We start from the raw sequence: 13,164 nt of genomic DNA, 5'->3' as shown, positions 1-13,164 counted from the left end.
CCACTGTGCTACACAAACTGTAATGAATTGCATAGTGCTATGTGTAAAGCCAGACACCTGTCAACAAGCCATAGCTTTTTGCAGTGTTTCTCAACCTCAGAAACTTTAAGATGTGTGGACTTCAACTCCCAGAATTCCCCCGCCAGCATTTGTGGACTTCAACTCCCAGAATGATAGCTGGGGCACTTTGCTACCTTCTCCTTTTTCCAACTGGGGCCATCCACCTATTACTGAGAAGCCCACAAATAAAGGGTAAAGATTTTTGCCCACTACTGCTTTCTAGCAGCTTGTATTTGGAGGTAGACTGTCTCTGTACCTGGAAGTCCCATCTATAAAGGATCTGGTAACCTATGATAGAATCTTCTCCATTTCCTTCCAAAACCATCTGAGCCAATGGCTTCCTGCACCTCACACCTTCTATAAATGAAATGCATGTTCACTCGTGTTTGTCAGTTGGCCGTTCTTTAATCTTCTTCCAGTTAACCTCACTGGGTGACCACAAGTCTCAGTCTTCTCAGAGGAGACAAAAATCTCCATTTTCTGTCTCTGGAGAAAGAAAAACTCAATCATTTCTGGAGCAACAAGTAGGATTAAACAAATACTTAGTACAGAATTATACAATTGTTGGGCTCATCATCTGACAAAGTGGTTCCCAAGGCAGCCAGGGCGGAGTTGAGTGCAGGAAGAGAAAATGGGTGATGGCGTTTCTTTGATGGTGTTTGCATGGCCTGAATTTTAAGGAAGAGCTCAAGGGGAGAGAGAGAAGCCATATTTTGCATAAACAGGGAATCTCAAAGAAACCACGATAGGCTTGCCTCTTATATCCAAACTGAACAGACAGCATCGTGTCTTGGAGACTGAGCCCTGCAGCCCTCTAGATCTGCTGGATTTCAGCTCCCATCATTCAACTGAAGGAGAAAAGAATCCCAACGGCTTAAATTTTTCATTTTGGAAACTACAGATGTGGAATTCCCATTTGCCTCCTTTACTGCATCTTTACAAGAGGGTTCCTTTGCACCTTGAGCCTGTCTGCCTAAATTCCTCTTTCAGAGAGGAAGGCCAGTTTGGCTCCCTAAAATTCCATCCCAAATTGGCCCCTAAACTCTCATTTTCAAAGTGATGGAGCAGGGGGCGGGGGGAAATGATCAAATAGATAGGAGTCACTGTGTGGGTTATTTATTTCCTGCCATTCAAGAGAACCGAAATGTTATATTCAGTTCAATCCAAGGTTGGATTTTATTACCCATTCATTTATTTGTTTCTTTATTCAAATTTTGTTACTGCCCATCTCCCCCAAAAGAGGGATTCTGGGCAGTAACAAAATTTGGCTGGGCTTTCTTTGCTTAACTTTTTTTTTTAAACTAGGGGGGCAGTAGCTCCCATTAGGACACACCTTAGCCCTCCCACCAAGGACATAACTGCTTTAAAGGGTCTAGGGCAGATTTCTACCCATTTGGAAAGTTCTCTAATCTCTTCATTGGTGCTGTTCCTAATCCAAACCAAACTCCCCAGTGGAAGGTGATTAGATGTTACTAATCTCTTGTTAGAGCAGAAAGGGGTGGATTAAATCTTGGCAAGGCTAATTACAATGATTGCCTCTTAAGCCTGCCCCCACCCCGCCTCCAAATCACCATTTCTGTTCCATTTCTTGGTGAAGGTATCACCACTGGGCATCCATGCAGGTTAAAAAAAGATAGCCATGATGTGATGAACTATGGTTTGCTGAGTAACTACACTGGCTGGTTCACACATTAGTTAAACCAGTGTTTCTTCTTGATATCTTTAAGATGTGTGGACTAATCAAAGCGAATATTTGTAGCTCAGGGTTGAACTGTGGAGTCCTTGGTGCTCTCTGAGCCTTGCTGTTTTCTTGCAGACGTTTCACTGCCAGACTAGGCAGCATCTTCAGTGTGAGGAGGGAGGGGGCCTTGCTCTCAGCTTATAGACCGTGGCTTGCCCTGCTTGTGTTGGTGGGGGTGTTGCTCTCTCCTTGCGATGTTCCTTGATTGGGCTGTTGTTTGCTGCTTGGTTGATTGACTGAGTTGATAGTTCCTTGATGAGGGTGTCTTGTGCTGTTTGATGGTTCATCTGGTCTTAATCCTAGTGTTGGTTTTTGCCTATCTGGGTGTTGATTGCTGGCGAGGGAGTGTCCTGGCCGTTTGGCTTTTCTATTGTCTCTTCTGAATGGTATGTAGATGTTGTTTCCCTCTATGTGTCTGTTGATGGCTGCCTTGTCTGAGTTCCAGGAATTCCCTGGCGTTTTCGGATGTGACTTGGTTTAGGATGCTCACCGTTTCCCAGCTGGAAGGGTGGCTGAGTCTGTCCATGTGTTGTGAGATTAAGGAGTTCTCATCGTGTCTTCTGACTGCCAGTCGGTGTTCATGGATGCGCTCTGTGTAGACTTCACCTCTCAGAATTCAAGGGATTCTGGGAGCTGAAGTCCAGACATCTTAGAGTTGCTAAGGCTGAGAAACACTGAGTTAAATCATAAACCATGATCACCAAGCCACCATGGCTGGGTGTGTAGCCCCTTACGAAGCCCAGTTTAAATCAATCACATGATGTCTCTTTGCAAGGGTCTCATACACAATCCTGCAGAGCCAGTAGAAGGAAATGGGTGTTGGGGGGGGCAAACTGGGGGAAAGGTTTAGGACTGCAAAATCCAGACCACCACTAGAGGGCACCAAAGAGACCCTTTGTCATCATCTAGCCTTCAGCTGCATTTTAACAGCCTGGATCTTCTACTTAGAGAAGGATAGGCCAGGAAGAGGACCCGAAAGGGACCTTCAGAGCAGATCAGCATGAAAGGGGTTTAGGACTTTGGGCTACTCCTCATTGCTGCCAGAACAAACAGCCCTTTGTTCCTTGAGTTGCCTAAAAAGCACGCTGACATTAATTGCCCTGTCTTGATGGCTGAGCCCTATACTGTCTTGGTGACCAAGCTGGTAACAGATACTGCTCTTACAGTTTTAATGCAGGACAAATTAAGGGCAGGAATTGGTGGATTCTCTGGCTGCGTTTCCTTCCCACTCGGCATCACCTGAAAAAACTCTCTTTAAGATGTGATGGGGCAGGATTGGATGACTGTGGGCAGAGGAGTGGGACTCTTAGCCAGCTGCCAAGTTGCCCCAGTGATGGATCTCTAACATGGCCATCTCCCTCCCGTTTCACCCCCATGTCCTTCCTCTGCTTCCCCAAGCTGGTAGTCACACTATATTTCTCCATGGGTTTAGCGCTCTTCCGGAAAAGTAGTACCTGTTCAGAAATAGCTCGAGTGGCTGGTCACCAGCGTGATGGAAGGATTGAAAGGAGCAGGGGGGATCTCCCTCCCACTTTACGCCACACCATGTAGGGTGGCTGTGACCTGTCCCTGAGGATAAAGGAGGAAACAGACAGAACCCTTGTTAAGATCAGCCGGAGATCTCCCAAATCTTTTCCTGCTCAGGGACAGGCTAGTGCCAGCAGGGTAGTGCCTGAGAAAAAGGAGGAGGCAAAATGGGTACCACCCTGTAGTATTAAAAGATGCGTGTCTGGCCACATGCATCCCTTATTGCAGCAGAAAAAATTAATGCACCCAACGGGCACTGAGTGAGCAACACACAGCTGGCAGCATCTGGTTCTCTTTCTTGGTTTAGAGAGAGTTCTGGGCAAGGGTTCTCTCCCACAAGTGCTAGTCCTGCTGTTTTTGTTTTTTAAAATAAAGACCCATGTTTAACAAACAGGTGTGTGCTCTTTCCAAAAAGCGATACACCTGTGTATATAAGGAGCCTGCACTGCACATGAGAGGCCCTTGGAAAGTCTTGGTTAAGCGATACACAGACAGCTGCCTCAGCTGGGGCTAGATGTCCAGCTGCAGCTCGAGTGTAAAAGGCAGGAGGTCAGCAACAGGGACCATACTGCAGGTGAGGTCTCTACCGAAGCCTTAAGTAGCCAGGAGGACCTCTGCCGATCCCATCCCTTAGCCAAGTCTTCCCCAGCATTGTCCACAAGCTCTTATAGATCCTTTGTATGTACAGGCAGAACCTGGGAGGAGAGTGGAAAACCAGAGGGGTGAAAATAAAAATTAAGCTTCCTCCAAGAAAAAGCAAAAGTGACTTCAGGCAGGCCCGTCCTTTCGAAACGGCAGGCAGGGCGTCGGTGAGCTGAGCTGGGCAGGCTGTGAGGCTGAGCCCTGGATTCCACCACGCGGGGGGCAACAGTGGCGTTCCTGACCACAGGACTCTTCCATGCCTGCCAACGACTAAACATTAGTCTCGAAGAGGAAGAGGGTGTCTCTGGCTACTAGGCATCAGGGCTCCTGCCTGTTGAGGATCCAAGCAGAGTAAGAGTCACCCTCTCGTCTTTCTCATGGGGTCCCCATTGTCATCTGATTTACAGAAGGGGAGGGGGCCCTTGGAGTAATCTTATGGGGCAGGGGAAGGGCCCTGCAATAGAAGGGTGGATGGATCCATGAGGTACCACCAAGTCAGGGTCCACAGGGAATGAAAAGTTCGGGGGAGCAATTCACTTAGTTTAGCCGCTCCATCGGTGGCCTTGAAGCCTCCCCCCCCCCCGCCCATCTTCCCCAGACCTGTTGCTAGCGGCTTTACTCTCCTCGGCTCCCCGACCCCACCCCGATGGGAGGAGACTCTTATTCTGAAATCCAGGCTCCAATCTATGATGTAATTGTCCCTTTGCCATAGTACCAGAGAGAGGGTGGGCAGCCAGCAGCTGATTGGTCTGCATTAAAGGGGGGGAGGAGGCAAAAAGGCCCAACTCTCCTATTCCCCCCCAAGCCCCTCCCAGCTGTCTTTCTCATAGACTATAAAAAGAGGATCCCGTAGCCCAGGCTGCTTTCTGGAGATCCCCCTGGCAGAGGCTGACTTTTAAGGGACAGGTGAGAAAGTGGATTGCTTTTTCCCCAGCAGGGTGAGAGGGGACTGGGAAGGAGGGAAGGAGGGAAGGAAGGTACATAGATGGGTATGGGAAGGAAGGAAGGAAGGAAGGAAGGAGGATGGGTATGGGTAGGAAGGAGGGAAGGAGGGAAGGAGGGAAAGAATGGGTATGGGTATGGTATGGGTGGGAGGGTGGGTGGGAAGGAAGGAAGGAAGATTCAGGGATGGGGATGGGGATGGGGATGGGGATGGGCAGGAAGGAAGGAAGGGCCATTTTCCAAAGCAACCCAGCCACATTCTCTAGTGCAAGGCCAGGCAAATACTAGGATGGTTTTGGGGTTGGGAGGGGGCTGAATATGTTTATGTCCATGTGATTTTTTTTTTAACCTGCATCCCAAACCCAGCCACATCTAGTGTCTGAAGCAAAAGAAACTTGCTTAACCTGAAAGCAAGCCAAACCCCAGAAAACGTTTGTGGGGTGGCCGGAAGAACCGAACAGAGTTGTTCCTTTGCACCCAGGGAAAGCCCCGCCTGCCCCCCCCCCCCCGAGGTTTCATCCCAGGGCCATGTTCAGGCAGGGGTCTTGCTCCTGGCTCCAGGGCAACGAGGTGTAGTCCTGGGACTAGCCCACCTTCTCCCTTGCCCTGTCCCTCCTGGGGGGAATGTGATACCCGCAGACTGTCCCTCTTGGCACCCAGGGTGACAGGAGGAGAACCTGTTCCTAGTTCAGTCCTTCCTTCCTTCCTTCCTTCCTTCCTTCCTTCCTTCCTTCCTTCCTTCCTTCCTTCCTTCCTTCCTTCCTTCCAAACCAGATGACACATCTCATGTCGCCTTTCTCTTTTCATCTAACTTACTCTGCCAACAAATAGCACAGGATTGGTAGTTTGTCTCTGAGCTGCCCAGGGCTCTCTCGGGCTCTCCAAAATGCTGGGGCCCTGGAGCAGAATACCTCATCCCTTTTTTCCTTCTGTTTCTTTCTTTTTTTAATCAATCCACCCAGGTAAAGAGAGGGGAGCTTCTGTCTTTGATTTTCAGAAAATTAAGAGTTGGGCTATTTAAGTATCTATGTGTACACGTGTGTGTGTGTGTGTGTGTCCGTGTCCGTCCAGATGTAAATAATGCACCTATATTTGCTATCGCCCTAGAGCAGTGTTTCTCAACCTTGGTCACTTTCAGATGTGTGGCCTTCAACTCCCAGAATTCCCCAGCCAGCATGCTTTAAGATGCGAGGACTACAACTCCCAGAATTCCCCAGCCTGCATGGCTGGCTGGGGAGTTTTGGGAATTGAAGTCCACACATCTGAAAGTGGCCAAGGTTGAGAAACACTGCCCTAGAGTTAATCTTTCCCTCTTTCTGTCACTAAGCTGCTCAGATTTTAATTCAATAAGTTTCAGGAACCCTGCCAACTGCACATCATTTTACAAACCATGATTGATTAAACTAGGGCTCGGTGAATGAATGATCTCTCCTTCAAATCCATCCTTGTCCCACCTTCTACTCTACCTATTTATTCTTCTGTTAAAATATTCCCCCCCACCTCAATATAGTGCTAGAGAAAGCTAACAGAAAAACCAATATCTATAAGAAAACATCATAATGAAAAGGTTAAAAGGTAAACCTGAAGGACCAATATAATAAATACATGTCTATGAGAAATAAATTGCCACATCCGGATTAAAACCTAATTTGGAAGAAATCAGCATCCTGCAAAAATCCTTCTAAGTACAAAAAATCCTTTACCTGCCAGCACAGAGAGGAGAGACAGAATTAACCAGCTGTGTCTTGTGCTCCTACCCAGACAATCTTGGATAGGAATATATGCTCTAAAATAATATAACTGAAGGGATTATCTGTTCCCATACACCAGGGTTTCTCAACCTGGGCAACTAAGGCCTGTGGACTTCAACTCCCAGAATTCCCCAGCCAGCTGGGAATTCTGGGAGTTGATGTCCACAGGCCTTAGTTGCCCAGGTTGAGAAACCCTGCCATACACATTTACCTGCCTCTAATCCCTTCCTCCAAATCTTCCTTTGTGTAGCATCTTACATTGTAAGCATGGTGGGGCAGGGACCTTTCCTTCATTCCTAAACTAGCCAATTTTGTTTTTTGCAACAAAACAATTAACCAATTATCCACCACCTTAAATAAAATAAAGAGCCATTCTCAAAGCATGTGCATTTATCACAGCAGGGGTTCCCACGGACCAGAGAACTCTCCACTAAATCGGGTTGCTGCTACTTATTTTATGGCATTTAAAGTATTTTTTAATCACTCCCCATCCCAAGGATTCCAGGGAGCAGGACACCGGCATATCAAAATGTTTGTGTCCCCACTGAAGAGCTGTGGGTATAATGGAAGTCCCATTGACAACGCCGTTTGTATTCCAATTATTCACATGGTTACAATGCAAAACCATTTTGCGTTACTGCAGAATGCAAACCAACCGATGCATAATCTATATATCTTAATTAGCATATGCCTTTGGGGATGAATGGCAGACCGATTGAAGTAGAACATTAGATGGAAAGGAGACGAAGGCTTCCGGAATGTCTAAAGGGTCTTTTCAGCACCCTGGACAGCTCCCATAGAGCAGCGGAGCTCGAATTTCTTAAGCAGAGTGACCGCCCAGTCTTCTCCGTGGAATACAAAACCCATCATCCTCAGAGGACACCACCACTGGCTGGGATGACTGGGGGAAGGGATTAGGGACTTTACTTCTATGTTACAGGAGGACTCCCGGTCAGGCCAGACTAGCCAAAGACAGTCAAACTGTGTTCTCGAACAAATACTCCGCTGAAACTGTTTCACTGTTTCTGAAAACTTTCATCCCCTGGGGAAAGGGGCTTCCGTTTTTCTACTTTATTCTCAGGCTGCTTGAGAATTTCTTTAGAATTTCTCTGGAAGGTTTGAGCTTACTGGCTTGTTGGAAGCAGTGGAGGGAAAGTCTTTTTGGACATGGTTGTTTTCCAAAGCCTCCGGAGTAGCTCCCTGGCTACTCACACGTTCCAGTCTGGAAAAGGCCCATGGGAAGAATTCTCTCCTGAGTCTCCCCGAGAGACTGTAAGAAAGCCAAGGAGGCTGCAGTGGTCGCAAAGGCTGTTCACACACGCCCCCGGCCCATCATGCCATTCAACAAGAGAAGAAACAGCCACCCACCCACAATCATTTCCCCCAAATGCTTCCTTTGAAAGAATGTCTAAAAACAATCCCTCTGTCATCAAATTGAATAGAATGGGAGCTGAAGCTGGGATGGAGGGGGGGGGGGATGAGTGGCAAATATCTTGCCCAGCCCCCAGTTCTTCCAAGGTCTGTTTGGCTCAGATGGATACATCCAGACATCTTCTGCACAGCTTAACTTTTGCAAAAGTGTGTGGTTTTGTTAAATTTAGGCTTCAAGCATCCTAAAGCCACTTGACAGAGGAGTTGTTTCTTTCTTTCACTGATTGATTGATATTGCCTCTTTCATTCAGGAGCTCCAGTTGGCATACATAGCACTCTCTCCTCCCATATTTCCCCTCACCACTGCGAGGTGGGTCCGGATGAGTAACCCAAAGTCCTCCAGGAGCTTCTGCAGTTGAGGAGGGACCAGAGCCTGGGTCTCCCCAGTTCTAGTCCAACCCCTTCCTTGATTGGCTCTTGGGCTGGGAGGGAGGGACTGGCCCAGAGTCAGCCAATGAGCTTCTGTGGCTGAGGAGGGACTAGAACCCAGGTCTCCCCATTCCTAGTCCAGCCCCTTCCCTACTACCTCTGATTGGCTCTTGGGCTGGGAGGGTGGGATTGCCCAGAAGTCAGCCAGTGAGCTCCTGTGGCTGAGTGGGGACTAGAGCCCAGGTCTCCCTGATCCTGGTCCAACACCACTACTCCAAAATGACTCCATCCATCCGATTTTAATGCATTGCACATTAAAAGATGGGCAGAGCTTCACCCGCAAGTCGCAGCCACCATCTTGACTTTTTACCATAGTCTGCAGACACCCCTCACTGTGACAAAGTCAGCTGCCCCAAGCCCTACCATGCTGGCAGGACTTACTGAGCCTAAACCATACTGAACTCCAGTCTTTATCTATCTAGCTTAATCTATGTGTGGACTTCAACTCCCAGAATTCCCTGGCCAGCATTAGCTGGCTGGGGAATTCTGGGAGTTGAAGTCCACACATCTTAAAGTTGTAAGCCTAGTTAGGCTTACAACTTACTAACAGGAGTCTAGCTTCCTCTTGCTTTAATTGTATTCACTGCAAATCAAGAAGGAGAAATTCTTCCTCGCTTGTGGCCAGAGGGGGAAATGAATTATCTTAGTCCAAATATTCTTTTTTTTTTCCTCACCCCTCCTGGAGCCTCTAAAATGCTAACTTGCTCGTCCAGTTTCCTCTTTCTTCTGCACCCTCCTCCTGGCCTCAAGACGTGTAATGCAGCCATTGATGTCCTGTCAAGAAAATACAGCCGCTCATTCCCTATTTGCAGGGCAGGGGAGAGGAAAAGGGGAAAAGAGGAGAGAGATTGGCATTAAATGGACGTAGGTGAGTTTACTTGTAGGGATGAGGACTTGTACCACACAACAAGATCCAAGCAAACAAAAGGGAAAAAACATATACAAAATTAAAATCATATCATCCCAAAAAGAAACAGATTTTAAAAAAAATTTAAAGAAAAATAACCCCAAAGGAAAAAAACGAAAAGAACAAAAGTTAGCCATAAGCTACCCATAAAACTAAACTGAGAATACCCAAGTTTAACCCACGTTTAGCTTAGAACTAAACTAAACCCAAGCTGGACTAAGATAGTTTTGGTTGGCTTGTGAAACACAAGCAAGGTCAGGCCCAGCTGTGCCTCTGGGGAGAGAGGGTGTCTCAAAATGGGGGCCACCACAGAGCAGGTCTGTTTTCTGGTTCACATCACAGGACCTTACAAGGACCTGTTACAAGGACAAGCAGACTGGATTTTGGCAAGGCTGGGTATATCCTGGGGCATAAAGAATATTTATCATGAATCCTTGTAACTGTAGGAATTTTTCTCCCCTAGAACACAGGCCAGGAGAAATGATGGTTGGGGAGAGTGAACTGTTGAAACATCCATTTTACTCTCCTTCTTCAATTTTATTTATTTATTAGTTTAAATTTATTATAGATGCCCAACTCTGGTGGACTCTGGGCAGCATACAAAACCAAACAAAACATCCATAAAAGTTGAAATGTAAAACCACACAGACCACCCAGTCTGAAAGGATCTAAAAGTGACACAAACCAAACAAACAAACAGGCCCCCCCTAAATACAACAATACATTAACCCCAGGCCTGGAACCAAGCAAGGTTTTAAGAGCTTTCTGAACCTGGTTTGTGCGAAAGAAGGGGCTTGGCCTCCCAAACATGCAAGGGGTTCCTTCCTTGCGGTAGACACGTGTTGGTCATGCTTCATCCACCCCCAAAAATGTCAGGTTTACACAACCCACTTACTGGCTCACTCACTTTTAGGCTCCAGCTGGAAGGATTAGGGGCATCCACGGCAGGGGTCCAAAAAGTCAAGATGGAGGTTGGGATCGAAGCAAAGTGAAAATTTGTAGCTCAGGGTTGAACTGTGGAGTCCTCGGTGCTCTCCGAGCCTTGTTGTTTTCTTGCCGACGTTTCATTGCCAGGCTAGGCAACGTCTTCAGTGCGAAGAGGGAGGGGGCCTTGCTCTCAGGGTTAGGGTTAGGGTTAGGCTTATGGAGAGCAAGGCCCCCTCCCTCTTCGCACTGAAGATGTTGCCTAGACTGGCAATGAAACGTCGGCAAGAAAACAACAAGGCTCGGAGAGCACCGAGGACTCTACTGTGGGATTGAAATCCTACCCAAAGGTGGGGTCTGATCTCACAGCAAACATCTTTGCAAAGCACATTTACTCACCATTCGCTTGACCACAGCATGTTCTCTTAATTGATGGGGTTTTCATGACTTCCTAACCCCTCATAAGCTGGGTTGCCATAATACACTAGGCAAAACAGCAGATGGCAGGCTTGGAGTCCAAGATTCTGTGTGAACAAGGCTGGTTTGAGATAAATCCTGGATGGCCTTGTTTGCCAAATCTTTAGTGCCTCTGATCAGCAGCCATCCCTTGTCCCTTTGAGATCCTGGTTACTTTAACCCCCAAAGGTGGACAATGATAGGTCTCAAAGCCCTCGGCTATGAGACACTTACAGAGGCACAATGGCACAATTCCCAAATTCCCCCCTCTTCTTCGCCATCTCTTCAACCCTTTTGCCAAGCTGAGATACAGGCCACATTCCCACAACATGCTAATCCAGATGAGGGGAAGGCCTGCAACAGCATTCACACAATGTGCTGAGCGGCTTGTTCATTTTTAACCTTAGTCAGGGTTCTGAGGGGGGTGGGTGGGTTGGTGGTTCAGTGGATTAAGGCTAAATCAGCCCATTTGGTAAGTTTACCGTTCAAGGCACGAAACTCAAGAAAATAAGTTAAGACTGGTGTGAAGGCAACATAGCGAACCCATTTTCTTTGGCCCATGTTCCACACGGGAGTCCTACCTCCTTAGCTGAAAGGTGCACATGAGTCTTTTTAGGGTAGGGTTAGTTTAAAACGCTTTCTCAGAGCAACAGAAAACCATCATGCTTCCTTTTTGCAGTGCCCCACCTGTTCTTACGCTGCCTCTTCATCACCTTTTTCCTAGCCTAAATTCCTGCAAGCTTTCCTCTTAAGCCTTGATCTCCAGTCCTTGTTTGGAAATGGGAAGAGCTGATGAAGGGGGGAGAACCTTCCCCTCTTTTGCATCCCGTTACTCTGGTCAGAAACACATCTGCCAGGGCTAACGGACCTCTTGTGGGGTGGCAGGGGACTGTTTTGAGATTCTGAGAATTGGGAATTCTGGCATGCTTGTGCTAAGATGGGCAGGCTGGCTTCGCACATCACCCTTACTCAGATTAAGATAAAGATCCAGTGGGTGCATTTGCATGGCAAGCTAAGCTGGGGGGGTGTTAACCTTGCTTAGTTCTCCCTACTGCATTGGTCAGCTTGCATTAGGCCCAGGGTCAGATAGACAGACAGACATGGATGGATGGGTCAAAATAGATAGACAGACAGATAAAATGGATGGATTGATAGATAGATTGACACAATGGATGGATGGGAGAGAGAGATGGAGGGATCAAAGATAGTTAGAGGTAGGTAGGTAGGTAGAACAGACAGTCAGACAAATAAAAAGGGTGGATGAGTGGAACAGATAGATGTTGATGACATGGGTAGATAGAGATAGATAGATAACGGAAAGAGAAAGATGGATGGATCAAGATGGATGGATAGATAGAGACAGACAGACAGACAGACAGACAGACCAAAATGGAGAGAGAGAGAGAGAGATGACTCATTTTGTATTTCAATTTTTTTAAAAAAGATCTTTGCTGTGATGGGTTAAAAGGAGAGAGCAGATAGTCCTGAGACTTTCAAGCAGCTTCAATAAAAGTCAGATGAATTCTTAGCAGCAAACCCCTAATTCGAGTGTTACGATGGAGCGCAGGCTTCCATTACCCCGTGATTGGCAAAGAGCATGCTTGTGCAACCAGGAAAGGAGAAAACCTTGTTAGAAATGCCCTCCCCTGGTTGCAAGACCTGGCCACCCAGCTGGGCGTCCTTAAAGGGCAGAAATGCCTCGTTTCCAAATGGGAATGAAATTTGGGGCCTCTCTGGGAGGCAGGCAGAAAGGGAGGGGGCACCTTCCTTTGGCCAACAAAGCCACAAATATTCTTTATGCAGAGGCGATAGCTGGTGCAGGCAGTTCTTCAGCCTTTCTGACAGGTTAGAATCCAAGAAAAACCATAGAGCTGCAGGGAACCTCAAAGGTCATCTAGTCCAGCCGCCTTCCATTGCAGGGAATGGACCATTCATCGATGGTCCTGTAGGCTCCACTGAAAGCAGTTTTGGCTGTAGGGTGACTGACTGACTGACTGACTGACTGACTGACTGACTGACTGACTGACTGATTTTCCTCTTTGGGCTGGGTGTGAAAGGGCCTGATTCATTTTTGGGCGTTGTCCTAGATATTTCTTGATTGTCTTTGACTTTGAAGATTCATGTAAAATGGGCCAGGAGAAGGGCGGAGTGTGCAGAAATGTCTGCCGCACACTGAGGGAACCTGGGGAAGGCTGCAGTTCAAGTGATAGAGTATATCCCCTGGAGGCAAAAGATCCGGGATTCATGTCAGAGTTGAGAAAACAACCTTGCTTGAAAAGAGTCACTTCCATCGTGAGATGGGCGGTGTATAAATTTGATAGATAGATAGATAGATAGATGGATGGATGGATGGA

General features: G+C 47.3%; 1 long non-coding RNA gene across 1 annotated transcript; it reads right to left on the bottom strand.

The window, feature by feature from the left end:
- Positions 1–445: 445 nt before the first annotated feature.
- On the bottom strand, positions 446–10,929 carry LOC134490946 (uncharacterized). Its single transcript, XR_010067263.1, has 2 exons — positions 10,754–10,929; positions 446–546 (listed from the first exon to the last, which is right to left on the bottom strand). It is a non-coding gene; the product is annotated as an uncharacterized LOC134490946 (long non-coding RNA).
- Between the last annotated feature and the right edge of the window lie 2,235 nt (positions 10,930–13,164).

Source organism: Candoia aspera, chromosome 1 (assembly GCF_035149785.1).
Source record: "Candoia aspera isolate rCanAsp1 chromosome 1, rCanAsp1.hap2, whole genome shotgun sequence".
Classification (NCBI taxonomy): domain Eukaryota; kingdom Metazoa; phylum Chordata; class Lepidosauria; order Squamata; family Boidae; genus Candoia; species Candoia aspera.
The sequence above is the reverse complement of the archived record's forward strand: the minus strand, read 5'-3'. Positions and strand labels throughout refer to the sequence as shown.